Source organism: Micrasema longulum, unplaced genomic scaffold, assembly GCF_059751315.1.
Source record: "Micrasema longulum isolate JH-2025_06_02 unplaced genomic scaffold, ASM5975131v1 h1tg000867l, whole genome shotgun sequence".
Classification (NCBI taxonomy): Eukaryota; Metazoa; Arthropoda; class Insecta; order Trichoptera; family Brachycentridae; genus Micrasema; species Micrasema longulum.
The window spans coordinates 768,104-783,326 of NW_028278059.1; the positions used below are offsets into that span (position 1 = coordinate 768,104).

Genomic DNA, 15,223 nt, shown 5'->3' on the forward strand with positions numbered 1-15,223 from the left:
GTAAAGAGAAAGTACTTACATAGGCAAAATCAAATAATTTACTCAAAAGTTATACATCCTTTAATTTTAAGTCAAATTGAAATCAATATTCATGCATAATTTTCTAAAATGCGCCTTCAAAAATACATAACTGATTGAAAACTTTTTTTCTTTTTTTGTCAGCGGAGCTGCCTGGTTTGTAGATATATTTGCATATACATAAGGTAGGTGCATAAAATAATACATTGGCTTATCATTAAAAAAGGTAAACACATTTAAACACAAAGGCCTTAATAACTTTTGAACCTATCACTTCGTAGTCTTGATCTAACCGGCATCAAATTTCGGGGAAGTAATAAGCCCTGCATCAGCAAATTAAAGCTTACACTGAAATACGTCATTTAAAAATTTAAAAAATTAATACGTGTCACTATTGTAGGCAGTGACTGGGCCTGTAACTAATATAAAAATTATAATACCGATGGCTATAAATTATTAACAACATTTTTCGATCTGAATGTTTTTACACACGAGTATTTTAAAGTCTCAGCAGATATTTAGTAAATCCTAAAATAATAATAAACGAATACGTTATCATTGTACCGTCATGAAGCCAAAAACGATTGCGGTTGGTGAACCAATGTAGTGCCCTTTGCACCATTAGGTGTGGAAAGTTAGAAATTAGGTAATCTCGGTAGTGTAGTGGTTTAGACGCTTGACTCACGCACGGAATGTTCGATTCGATTCCCAGGAATAAAACAGAAATTAAAATGTGTTTTTTTTCAAGTCTTAGTGTTTTGTCATATAATTCAACCTACTGGCCTGTAATGGTGCAAAAAATTAAGGCAAACAAACGTGTTGATTTAAAATATATCAAAAATTTAATATAGTATCTAAAAAAGCAACGTTCATTAACACAAAAGTATGTTTTATAAACGTTTTTGCATTTTAACTATATGTGGTAACCTAAGGTTACCTTAAGTTATCCTTAGATAACCTGAAGTTAGGTAATGATTGCCTTATAATCACTCTCTCTTTTTATCTTAAGCTAGGGTTTCCTAGGACAGCGGTGCCCGTATCTTAACGGCCGTAGTGAACGGTGATGCGGTGGACAGCCGTCGTAACGTTGACTATAGAGTGGTTTCCTAGGAAAACGGTGTTATCAACACCATTAAACACCGTTTTCCAGGGAAACCACTCTCTAGTCACCGTTACAACAGCTGTCCACCGCATCACCGTTCACTACGGCCGTTAAGATACGGGCACCGCTGTCCTAGGAAACCCTAGCTTTATAAAAATTATACGTGTGTCTCGCTTGATCAAATTAGACTATATCTTTTTCTCTCAAATTAATATTTTATACATTTGTTTCGAAGTAATGAATATTTTGTCCTTTTCGAAGATCCTGACCCACAAAATGTTTAATTTAAAGTGATCATAGATACCTAAGTATGTGAAGATTATAAAAAAATCCGTCTTTAAATTCACAATAGTTGCCGAGATAATATATAACACGCAATTTGCAACGCTGGTTACGTCACTCCACAGGCAGGTGAAAAATACACAATGAAAAATTAGTATTTCAAATGGCCATATTTTATAGTAAAAATACACAAAAAATGCCTGCCAATTTAGTTAAATCAACTCGTTTTTCATCAAGATACAATGTTTATTATTTGCTTTGTGCTATGTGTTGCTTTACATTTTTGTATACATTGCATATATTATGTACCGTTAAGATACCTATACTTTATAAAGCTTATACAATAAACTTAATTGTATATTTTATTATATTAATAAAACACGAGTGATACTTTAATCCACAAATTTGGAATATCCAGTGACCGTTTTCATCGCTTTCGCGACATCTTCGAGACTGGTATCTTTATTAAAAAGTTAAATGTTTTTATACAGAACAGAGGTAAGGATACATAATTCAAAGTTATATGTAAGTAAATTAAATAAAGTTATCCTTATCCTCAGGATCATTATCAACAAATTTTCTATGGGTTAAATTTAAATTTGTGGATTAAAGTATCACTCGTGTTTTATTTATATAATAAATTACAATGAACTTCCATCAAGAATTTTCACTTACAAACTTAAAAGTTTTCATTGTATATTGTTAGATACAAGATACCATAAACAAACCGCTTTATTACAAGGCGAATGTCTGAATTAGATTCACTAATTCAAATATTTTAAACAAAAAACATTCAACTTACTTCAAAATGATTGAAATCATAACTGTTGGTGTGAGACTATATGATTTTGAATTTAAATTTAACTTTATACATATTTATAGTCAATATTACGCTATACGTCTAATCAATATCATTCTAATCATAGGCCCTTCTGGTATCGTCGCATTCTACAAATAAAGCAAAAGGTCCTTTTTTAATATGATTTTTCCTAGTACAAACATTATCTGCTTATACGGGGCGAATTGTTATCCCAGTAATTTAATCCCCGTCAGCTAAAATTACAAGTACGGATAGTCAAATAAACATTCAAATCAAAAAGTTCAAAACCTGATTTAAATATTTCAAAATATATCTCAATCCTTTTTACTTATTACCTTATACTGCACGTACTTTAGAAAAATAATCATAAGTACGAAGATAATTATCTCTGTATTAATTTGTGTTATCATTACAATATTCATCTCTCACCTTATTTTTTCAAATGAGTTATGAATATTTTTAATTTTCCTTAAATTTATTATTATATGTTCGATTTTAATTCATGAATAGTTTTGTTTGTTGTTAAAGTTTAAATAAATCCCAGAATCTTTTTATAAACGCTAATAAATTTAATTATTTTTTGATTTGCGAAAATAATTCAGTTGTATCGTTAGCGACAACGTTGTAAAGTTTTAAAAACAAAACGTAAGTTTTTATTGTTATTGCAACCATGTATAACTTTATACAGCGTAAAAAATCGTTGATATTGATTTTCATTAATATTATTGATAATTAAAATAGCGCATCCGAGATTCTAATTAACCAAGCTCCTAAAAACTAAATAATTAAGATCCGAAGGGCCGATTCAATAAGACCATGAAGATAGATTCATTAGTGGGGCTGATTTAATAGGACCAAGAGGAAAGATTCATTAAGGCCTGCAGGGCTGACTCTTTAAGGCCGAATTTCCGGTTAAGTAACAGTCGGTACAGCTGACAGATGAATTTTCACTTTTAAATTTTATTCGCTTATCTACTAACCAAACTTTTTGCGTAGATCTTTAATTTTAACAAATTACAACAGAGATGAAGAACATTTTGGAGAAGAGAATGTGGAAATCTAGGTGTTTACAGCGCTCATGATCTGTCGTTGGCTGGTTTAAGTGGCCACTTTACACACAGTGTAACAGTCTTTTTTTTTTAATATTTGAACGTCCATATTTCTTAAATTCTTCATTTGTTGATTTTAGTGAAATTAAAGAGCTGAAATCTTTAAAGTTGTGAAGAGATCTTTAATATGTTTTTTTTGTGTTGTTTTGGTAGCATTATTTTGAGTGAGAGATTCTCCTTTAAAAGCAAGAAATAAATTCTGAGGCCAAAAATACCGGTGTTTTTAGGTGGCCAAAATCCTAATCAACTGAGGCCTGTAGATCCGATAAAACGAGTTCCGGAGGGCAAATTTCACGAAACCAAATTTACTAGCACGGTTGTCTGCTAGTATTACATATTTTTTCTTGTTCAAAACTACAAAGTCATTATGTACTGTACATAGTCATTTTCAAGATTTGGATACTTGAATTCCAGACAAAAGTTTGTCAATCTATCATAGAGTTACTGAAGCGTTATTTGAAGAATATTTACTTCACCGATAATTAACAGGCCGATTTCATTGTTTATGTAAGTCATTGCCAAATGAGTATAAAAAAACGTACAATTTTCAATGCCAGTATAAAATTAAACACAATAAAAAATCGTATTATATTAGTGAATAATTAATAAAAAAACAGTGTAGTTCTAGTTTAATAGTTGTACAGTTAATGCCGGATTAGTGGTTCGAGGTTTGTTTCCTGCTCTGACGTAATTTATTTTATTTATATTTAGAAACAATAACAAATTACTAGCAATTTTTACATAAACACATAGAAAAAAGTATAAAACTGGGCCAATACGAGTATAATTGAATTTCCACAACTTGCCATTTGTAAAAATTATTAACTTTTTGATAAATTTACGTAGTTAGTAAAGTGGTAATTTAAACCAGTGACTGACGTGTCATATTATCTTCTTCTCCTTTTTTCACATTTGCACCTTAGTGCAGCATGCGGACTTGACCAGATGCATCCAGAAGACCCGATCGCCAGCCAGTCCTCTCGCCTCCTCCCATGCCCCTTAGTTTCCCGAATAAAGCCGTAAGATCGTCATCAACGGCTTTTCAGAACGGTGGGAGCCCGCAGGTGTAAAAAAGGGGCAACAAATTCTCATATATAACTTAGGTTCAGGTTCTCCCAAAGCGTGCGCAGCACATGTCCAAGCCAGGTCCTTGCCGTTTCCTAAAAACGGTTGTATTAGGAGGCTGCTGCGTTCGTTCTTGGACTTCAATGTTAGTTATGAAATCGAACCACCTTATACCTAATATTCTCATATACTATGCATGTAAATGCCTCAAATTACTTCCTAAAGAAGCACTCCGTTTCAGTTCAAACTATCAATCTTGATTAACATTTTTGAGGAATAAATCTAGTATTTGTCTAAAACATTAGAACTAACTTAAAATAATGTTGAATTAATTGGATCATATTGTAAAGCAAATAGCTGATTGGCTATTAAATGAAACCTTGAGGAGTGTTCTTGATGGCTGCTCTCACGTAAAAATCCCAAAAAAAGTCGAGTGGATATTCGTTTACGTTGTTGTGTAGTAATTGGCGCGTTTGCCCACCATTTTTGAGGTCCTCGATTTGATTTTTGGCTGGTTGGAATCGAAATATTTATTTAAAAAGTTGTTAAAACTGTAGTATTCAATTATAATTGGACTGGATCCTGAAACTTAGGACTAATCACCTTACTAATGATGTATATATATTTATATATATAAATATTATATGCTTGTATGTAAAAAAAAATAATTAGAAATCAAAACGGTTAGCAATCTCATTAAAGTACTCCCTCCTCATACCCGAAAAATCGTTATAAAAACCGTGTATTTTCCTATCGGGTTTGCTCGTATATATAAAAAAACAATGTTTTCGTCAATAATCGAGTTATTTTTTTTAATGTTCTATTTTTCAGTTTCGTTTCATAACTGTGAGTTTGGCAAATTATATGGAAGGCCTTTGTCATATATTGTTATTTTTCCTCATGACCATTTTGCAAACAACACAAATGGTAGCAAATTCTGGGTTTTCTTATTTTAAATTTATTTACATAAGTCTACTCCATTACAGTATTTTTTATAAATTTAATAACAAAATAAAATAAAAATAAACAAAAAACAAATCATCACGTCGGTTTCCCGTAGTAGGCAGAGGTTAGAAATCTCAGAAGATTAATAAATGCACCCGCCAGTTGCAGGAAAAAAACAAAACTTTTTTTTTTTCAATCAGCCGCAGTATTGTGGTGTATTTTTCATCATTTCCTTCTAAATTCTCTCTTTTCCACCTGCTGACAAGCCTTTAAAATAAAAAAATAAAAATCGCAGTACTATATGAATGAAGCTTTTGAAAATTATTTAAAAAATTCAGTTTTGCTTGCTCTGCAACTGAAAAAATAGTCGTGTGTAAATAATTGTATATTTATATAGGTTTTTTCACCATCAAAGTAAACGTTTAACGCAGAAACAAACATTTTTCATTTTGTTTTCTCTGGTTTTTGAAAGTCATAAAGGTTTCTCTAAATTTAATAACTAAGCAGGTTTACACTGGCAAAGACCTTTATTTTTTTCCTACGGGAAATATTTTTATGAAATTTGTGGAAGGAAAACTAGCTGGTGACAGCTTATAAACCCCTTTTTCTAAAAGTTTCGTTTAAATCATTCCCCCATTTTGTAATAACTTTTAAACTTTCGGTAACCGATTTTGAAGCTTTCAAAGTATCACAAAACTGATTGAAAAAAAAGGTAAAAATTCTTTGTTTTATTTACAATGTTTTTGCATTTTATAGCTTTCTACTTTGATGTCCGATATTTTTTTAACAAATATTTATGGAAAGCATTGGAACTCGCTGTTGTTTTAAATATACTGCTACAAAAATGATTCTATCAAGTTTCTCGGGGTACAACAGTTTGATTCCAACAGTTTAATACTGTATTCGGGTAAAACGCATGAAAAATAAGGAAATTCTACGATTTTTCCATTTCAAAATGAATGTTCTTTAAAAATCGCGCAACATAAGATGAAAAAAAAAAATTCTAAGATATTTCTAATAAAAAATATACTTAAAACTTTTATATAACTGAAATATTTGTGACAATGTTTGATTATGTCCGAATGCTTGCAGACTGGTTAGATTTCCTCCCTAGGGAGTTGTTCATATTTAAATTTATTTCAACAGAGAGGGAAAAGTTAATGCCTAGACTTCTATATTCCCTTCTCAAAAATGTTTTCCCTCTCTGTTGAAATAAATTTCCAAATGAATAACTCCCTAGAGAGGAAATCCAGCCAGTCTGCAAGCATTTGGACATAATTAAACATTGTTGAATAGTACTACCTGGTAAAAGAAGAAGTATAAAAAATGGAAAATTGTTTTCAGGCGTTGTCTAATAGGTGATTTGGTTCAGCCGGATGAATTTCACCCACGTGATAAAGGTTTCAGCTCTTTTACTTCACAAAAGTCAATAGATGGAAGAGTTTAGATAATGTGGATGTTCAAACATGGGCAGAATGGTGAATGTTACATAGTGTGTAAAGTGGCCACTTAAACCAGCCAATGACAGGTCATAAGCCCTGTAAATGCCTAGACTCCCATATTCCTTCTCAGAATTTTTTTCCCTCTCTGTTGAAATAATTTAAAATATTTGTGATTTAAAATGCTTGTATTACTTTTCAAAAACAAAAAATTAAGATAATAATTCCGCTATCTTCATTTTTAACTTATTATCTTTAAATCAATAAAATTAGTTTAAGTTCAATATGTTTCTATATGAGAATTGAGGCCCCAAAGTTAAGTCTAAATTTGAAATGGCATTGGAAAAGTAATAACATTTATAGAAATACCTTTAAAAGTTATAGTTTTTATCTGAATAATGTTTTTTAATTTTTACTATTTCGCAATTTTTAAAGAAACATTCATTTTCAAAAATGGCAAAATCGTATAATTTCTTCATTTTTCGTTTATTTTAGCCGATTACTGCCTTAAAGACCAGAAGGGATGTGTAACTATTTTATTTTTATTTATTTATCTAACTTTTTTTTTTAAGTTAGTGTAGAACATCCATCAAAAAAAAATCTAATTATTTAATTTAAAAAGAAATTAAAAAATCACAAATAAAATAGATGTACACAATAATAAAAATTATTCAAACATGTGTTTCTCTCAATATTTTTATGATTTTTTACTTAAATTTACGTTCACTCTTATGGTAATATTAACCTCGGCATATCAAAAGTGCTTGCATATTCTAGATATTGCATATAGTTTTAAATAGTTAGTTGACCCGTTGTCTGTAAAACAGACGACTTTGTCTTGTCGGTCTAGATGGCACATGAAATAAAGACCTTTTAAGTAGATCAAGGGAATAAATTTTACTGTTTATAAGTCATTACAAACATAATTGGTCTAAAATTATCATTCGAAATTAAAGAGAGTACTAAATACGCATTCTTTTCGAATATTGCACGGTATTGTCAACAACCCTGAATTTATGTGGAGAATTAATATTTATGTCCCGGATAATTACCTTAGACAGAGTCAACATAGACTAATTCACATTCCATAGAGGACCAACCTGTCAATGGTTAAGGTGTTAAGGATTTTTTTATGACTAGGAAAGTTATTTGATTTATTATATTTTATTTTAAAAGGTAATGCAACAAAGATGCATGCTAGAAAACATACCATTTGAAGATATTCATCTATATAATTTCTAGGTCTATCCAGAATACTTGTAATGGGATCCCATGTTAGTTTAATTGGTGTCCTAACAAAGAGACGGGCACATCGTGAAACCGGTAGACATGGAAATGTCGACAAGTGTTCATATTCAAAGATTTAATAATCATTAATAAAAGCAGGATTTTCAATTTGTGAATTAAAGAAATTTGGATGTTAAACTTAGGCAGAATGGTGAAACATTTAAGTTTGTAAGTGAAAATTCTTGATGGAAGTTCATTGTAATTTATTATAAAAATAAAAGACGAGTGATACTTTAATCCACAAAACCAGTCTCGAAGACGTCGCGCAAGCGATGAAACCGGCCACTGGATATTCCAAACTTGTGGATTAAAGTATCACTCGTCTTTATTTATATACTAAAAAGAATGGTGAAAATTACGCACTGTGTTAAGTTGCTACTTATACTAGCCAATAACTCGTCATAAGCCCTGTATATGCCAAGACTTTTGTATTCTCAAATGCTTTTTATCTCTTTTGTAATACAAAAATATAATTTATCTAAATATGTTATTTCTTAAGATATTATGTCTAAATGAATGCATGATCGTTTAAATATCCTTTAGACCAAACATAAAAATGTCGGGGAATCAATAAAATCTGAGAAAAAATGGATGAATGGATCAGCTCGATGAACAATGTATAACTATATGTTGGGAAAATATCGAAAAAAAAAATTATCTCTGCTTCTTTATATTTTGACAAATTAATTGCTTTTAATAAAAACAATGAAAATCAAATTAAACGCTTGATTGTGGAATTATCTATTTACTAATGTTAGAGACGCCGGTTTTTTATTTACATTTAAATCTAGATTGAAATGTCATAAGTTATATATTTGAGTTGTTCCTTTCTCCTTATTCTTTCCTTTCGATCTCCTCTCCTATCTTAATAGCATAGTGTTATTTAAATTTTTTTGGTTAATTTTTGTTTTCAATTTTGTATAAAATTTTAAGACTCAGTATGATTCCTTAGAATACGTCCATGTACTTTTCCCAAATTGAGCTGTTTGTATAGGTGGAAAAAAAATATTGTAAGAGAATGTGCCCGCCTTTATATATATATGTATATAAAGTGTAAAATAAATAAATAAATATTCCTTATATTTGCGTACTCAAAATGAAAATGTTTTCCAAGAAAAGGGTGACGTCGAAATTTAATACTGCTTGACGTTGACATTATTTGCAACAGAGAGGAAGCAGGGATTATAGATGTCTAAGCATTTACAAGGCTTATGACTTGACATTGGCTGATTTTTTTGTTCAGACTTGTCTAAAAACAAAATTTTGTCGAAACTATCGTCCAGTTATATATAACTTATTTTTATCCATAAACAAATTACGCTTAAATCTGGCAATTATAAAACAAATCATAAACACAAAGAGTTATAAAAACAATTTTACAGACATTTCGTGTAAACTTTCACTCGTAAATACCTGGAATCATGATTTGATATTAGACTTGCATATTCAAAGCGTTGCTGTCTGGGTTTTAACTCAAAACTAAAGACTTAATCATCTAAATAAACATTTAAGATGTCATTGAAAGTACGCACAAGGTTAAGTGATTTTTTTATTTGCATATACCTTCGCTCCCTGATGAAATGAGTTTGTCTGGTGTAAAATAACTTTTACATTTTTTATACGAGAATGCATTAACCCTTACCTTACTGTGCCAAAAACATCCGCGCGTTACGATGCTGTGTCACGTCTTAAAATTATAACAAACAAATGTTTTTTTTAAATATTTTGGGTTTTGGCAGGTTTTTCTTTTTTTTTTGTACATTTATCATATTGGCAAAATTACAACCTTTTATTTTGCGATTCACTGACAGTACAAATTTTAGCAACATTTTTTTTTTATATGTGAAGAGTTCATAAAAACCTAAAAAAAGTATTCATTTTATTTTATTTATTTTTATTTTATTAACATAAACGGCAAATCTGCCTTTTACAAAAATTTATAATACTAACATATTTGGCTTAAGATTTTTTTAATAAAAAAACATAAATTCCCTTCTACCTAAGATTTATAAAAAAATTTAACGTAAAAATTGCGCAAGATTAAAAAAAAATAACCTAAAAATTATATAACATATTCAGTAGAAAGTCTAAACAATTTAAAAATAAATGAAAAAGCAAATAAAATAATAAAATATTTTAAAGTAGTATAACAAGAAAATCGTAAGTTATGTTTCATAGAGGTGGGCAAAGTGAACGAAAAATTGTAGTTATTTTGAAATGTATAAATAAATAAATATAATTACCATTCACCATCTTCGAAAAGTTCAAAAGGTTAGTTCTATAGAAACAATACCCTACACCCAAAATATCCGATACGTGGGAATAACTATTGCCAAGTTCATGAATAAATAACATCATTTAGTTTTCAGTCTATAAATAACATAATTTAAAACGAAAAAATTCTCTACTTAATCGGGAATTCTCTACTAGAAAGGGGATCAAAGTAATATCTCTTACAAAAATAATCATAAAACTTTAATCAAAATGTTATTCGAATGTTCAATGCTATGCTATATTTCAATTTTATATACAATTATTATAAAAATAACTTTTCAATAAAGCTGAATATCATAGTCCATACAAATTAAAATATATTTATTATTTCTTTGTTTTCAAAAACATTTTTCACTTTGTGGTATGACATTTTACACTTATTTGTTTATAAATTTGTATAAACCACTTTAATTATTTTTAATTAGACTTCGACCGGTTTCGAGGTACGGTCTACGGTTGAGATACGGTCATTGACAATATTTTGAATAAAAAACTTAAATTAAACTATAGGAAAAAATACTTATACAGTTCCCAAAATATTTCCAATAAAAATGAGAACTGGCGTAGAATTTTGTTCATTAATTCATTTTCTAATAATATAGCACAAATTTTACCTAACAATATTAGGCCAGCTTTTTATACTAATAATAACATAGGTAAAATATTAACAAATTGTAAAGATAAGGATGATAAATTAAATCATTCGGGAATTTATAAATTAAATTGTTTAAATTGCCCAAATATCTATATTGGAAAAACTTTACGTAAATTCAAAGTTAGAATCAAAGAACATATAAAATGTCTGAGTCATAATAATTTTTCAAAATTCGCAAATCATCTTATTTATATCCAAAAACCATGAATTTAATCAAGAAACGGGTGTAGAAATTTTGCATGTCAATAAAAATGGTTTTCGTTTAGATAATTTAGAACGATTAGAAATTAGTACATCCATTTATCAAAAACTTCAAATAATAAATAATCAATTAAATGTAACTTTGAGTCCTCTTTTAAAACTATTCCCTTTATGATTTTTTTTATCTTCTTTCTCTCTCTTTCTTTCAATTTTCTGTCTCTTTCATACAATATTTTATTATATAAATAGCAACGCGTGTAATTATAAGTTAGTTAAATTCCTGACGATGAGGTAGTAACCTCGAAACCGGTCGAAGTGTAATTTAAAAAAAATTAAAGTGGTTTATACAAATGTACAAACAAATATATTTATAACTTTATTTCAAACGGATATTCACTCAGTAAAAACTAAATAACATATATAACATAACACGTATTTTCTGCGGATGCGAATCGTGGCACGCACTAGGACCCAAAACAGCAAAATGTTGAGTCTCAGAAGAATCTTGGATGAATAGCAGTTTGTCTTTGTAAGAATGAAGTAATATAGGAACGGACGCAGCAAACTTTGGTGACAATTGTCGTCAAGCGAAGGCTATACGATTGGCTGAGCCATGTACTGCGGATGCCTCCTGAGAGCCTTAACCACGCTTGCCAACTTTTCAAGGTATTAAGATCTCCTTGACCTCCGCTGCTGACTATTCGTTGTTAGTTTATGTCAGACCTACGAGACAGTAAACTGACATGGGCAGACTTATAGGAGCTGGCAGCTGACAGAGGCTTCTGGTTAAATGTAATATCTCTTTTCTTCTTCTTTTTTTTTCTTACTATTATTTATGTATATATATCTGTGTGGATTTATGAATGAATAATATGTATTATTTTTAATGTATTTTTTATATAAACAATATTTTGAGTTTGTCCAAATTTTTGTAGACAAGGACTGGATTAAACTCCCTGGGGAGACTTTTATATTACCTTCTCTTAAATGTTCTTCATCCTGTTGTAATATGTTTATATAAACAGCTCCCCAGGGAGTTGAATCCAGTCTTTGTCTACAAAAATTTGGACAAACTCAAAATATTGTTGATAAATTACCTGGTCCATGAAGAAGTATAGAAATTGAAAAAATAATATTTTCAGGCGTTGCCTAGTATGTAGGTGAAATAATTCAATTCGTTGAATCTCACCTGCATAAATAAAGGTTTCAGCTCTTTAATTTCACAAACATCAACAAATGAAAGAATTGAAGAAATATAGATGTTCAAATATAGGCAAAATGGTAAATGTTACACAGTGTGTAAAGTGGCCACTTAAACCAGCCATTGACAGGTCAGAAGCCCTGTAGATACCTGGACTTTTATATTACCTTTTCTTAAATGTTCTTCATCTCTGTTGTAATATGTTATTTTTTATATGTTTTTTAGACACCATAAGTATATAATACTATATCTTGTAAGTAAATGCTTCGACACGGGTTATGCTCCGTGAGGTATTCATATTATTTAAAAAAGTGTTATGTAAAACGTAAAATAAAAAAAAATTCAAAAAATATTTCTGTTCAAAGCGTTAACTTTGTGATCAAGCAATTAAATTAACGTTATTGAATATAATTATTTAACCACTTCCCAAGTTTTTATGTCTACCGGTTTTGAGACGTACCCATCTCTTCGTCCTGATGAGTGTCCTGACACTAACTACATTTATTTTAATCAATAATATTATAACTTGATAAAAATTAAAACACTGATATAAATTAAAATTACAAAGAGATAAAATTCCAATAAAAACACTGAAAATGTTTCGTCAAATAAATAATTCACGGGATATTAGAATGTTTACTTTTTATACTTCTGTTCACCATTTTTTGACATACACTGCGACTGACAGATGCTTTTATGCCATGGCCTAACGCATTAAAAAACCTGGAGCCCAACACCGTGAAATTTCCATGAAAAAAGGCAATTCTACTATAAGGTACCCTTAAGTTAATCAATTATTGTTTTTGCATAATGTATTCGAATTTTTTGTAAGGTATGTCTGATTTAAAGAGCTGTCTAATTACAAGTTAGTTGACTTTAGATGCGGTGTACATATGTATGTGGTACGTATGTACACATCTGAAATATGTTAATCTATAGGTATATTTTGACGACATAATATATGTAGAATAATGTTGTGGGGGCGAGAAGATAAGATTTACAAACGTCGCGCGGGGAGCAACGAGCGAGTGAAAGTCTGGTAAATCACGTCGGGGTCACCAATTAGGGTAAAAGCCTGAAATTGTACACAGTGTGTTATGTGATCACTTAAAACAATCAATTGCACGTAGTTTATAATTAAATATTAGTGTTATCGAGTGCACTAAGGTCGATTCTATGTTCTGTTAAAAACAGCCAGGCCACTTTTATTCAATAAACAGTAATAATCACCTTCTGAAAATAATGTTTATCACAAAAACAACATTTCTCATTTTGCAGAAAACACCCACAATACTAGGAAAATCTTACGGTATAGATCCTAATAGAAAGAATAATGCTTCTAGAAATCTAGGTCTGTTTTCTGAAAAATACACATTTAAGTTTGTATGGTCAGCCAAACTTTAAATAATCACCAAAATTTCTTTTACGTGTAATCAAATTATTTTTTTAGTTAGATAAACAAAATAATTAGGAGATTTAAGAATTAATTAAGACATTTAAGTACCCTCATCTCAATTAAATGACATTTAACAATGTTTTAACTATGTCCAAATGTTTTCAGACAGGCTGGAAACCCTCCTTATAAATAGTGCATGATACACAGCGTGTAAAATAGCCACTTAAACCAGCCAATGACAGATCTTAAGCCCTGTAAATGCCAAGACTTACATATTGCCTTTTGAATTATGTCAACCCCCTTCTGTTGCAATAAATTTAGATAAAATAACATGATTAAAATATAATGACACAACATTCATTCGAGTTTAACAAGGGCTGATTATTTTAGCAAAATTCACATCGTAGGTTGTGTGATGAGTTAGACTTTAAAAATCATTTAAACTAGTCAAACAAACAGTTAAATTATTTTTTTTTTTTTTTTTATCAATATTTATTTATTTATTTTATTTTATTGAAATAAACGGCACTTAGTGCCTTTTACATATTAGTTACAAATACAATTAAATATACATACATGTAAACATAGTTATAAGTAATACAGAGCATTTAAACCAATATTATTAATTTAGAAAGTCTAAGAAATATAAACTATATAAAAGAATAAAATATTACCAGTTATAGAATTATCGATAAAAAAAGATAATTTGGTATTAGAGATACTTTGAACCAGTTAAAAAAATAACTAAGAAGTAAATTTTGAATAACATTAAAAATATTCCTACAGACATGAGGTAGAATTTTTTTCAAATTCAGGATTATCGATATTCGAGCGTTTACAGGGCTTATGACCTGTCATTGGCTGGGTTGAGTGGCCACTTTACGTTTTTTACAACATTCCCCATTCCGCTTATTAGCGAATATCGACATTGGTACCATTTTGATTCTTGTATATATCTTATTAAATGAGAAAGCATTCACTAGCGTGTTGGAGCACCATCTATGTATTGATATTGAAGTTAAGTATTTTTAATTAGCATATTACTTTATTTTATGTATTTAAGACTCTTCCGAGTTAAATTAAGTACTAGTAATCGCCTGCAGATGATTCTGCAATTTATTTATACTTATATTTTGACCAGATCTTATTACACAACATTATTTTTTGGTATGTGTATTTTTGTACATACACATACCAAAAAATAATGTTGAGTTAAATTATTACTTGTGTTATAACGAAGAAACAAACGAATGCATTATTCATCATTAACTCTTAAAAAACTGTGGTAAATAATCCCTTTAGGAGCGGTGATGTAACATCGTGTTACCACTAGTAAAAGACGGACTATTCTCAAGTTCAGACATTTGGAAAAAAATAAACATGGAGATTATTCTGTTGAATAATTCTTATTCCATAATATATGCGAATA

General features: G+C 29.7%; 1 protein-coding gene across 1 annotated transcript in view; it reads left to right on the plus strand.

Moving 5' to 3' along the window:
• Positions 1–15,223, plus strand: part of LOC148278523 (atrial natriuretic peptide receptor 2-like) — a 231,027-nt gene that overhangs the window by 120,688 nt on the left and 95,116 nt on the right. The gene's annotated exons all lie outside the window — the stretch shown is intronic.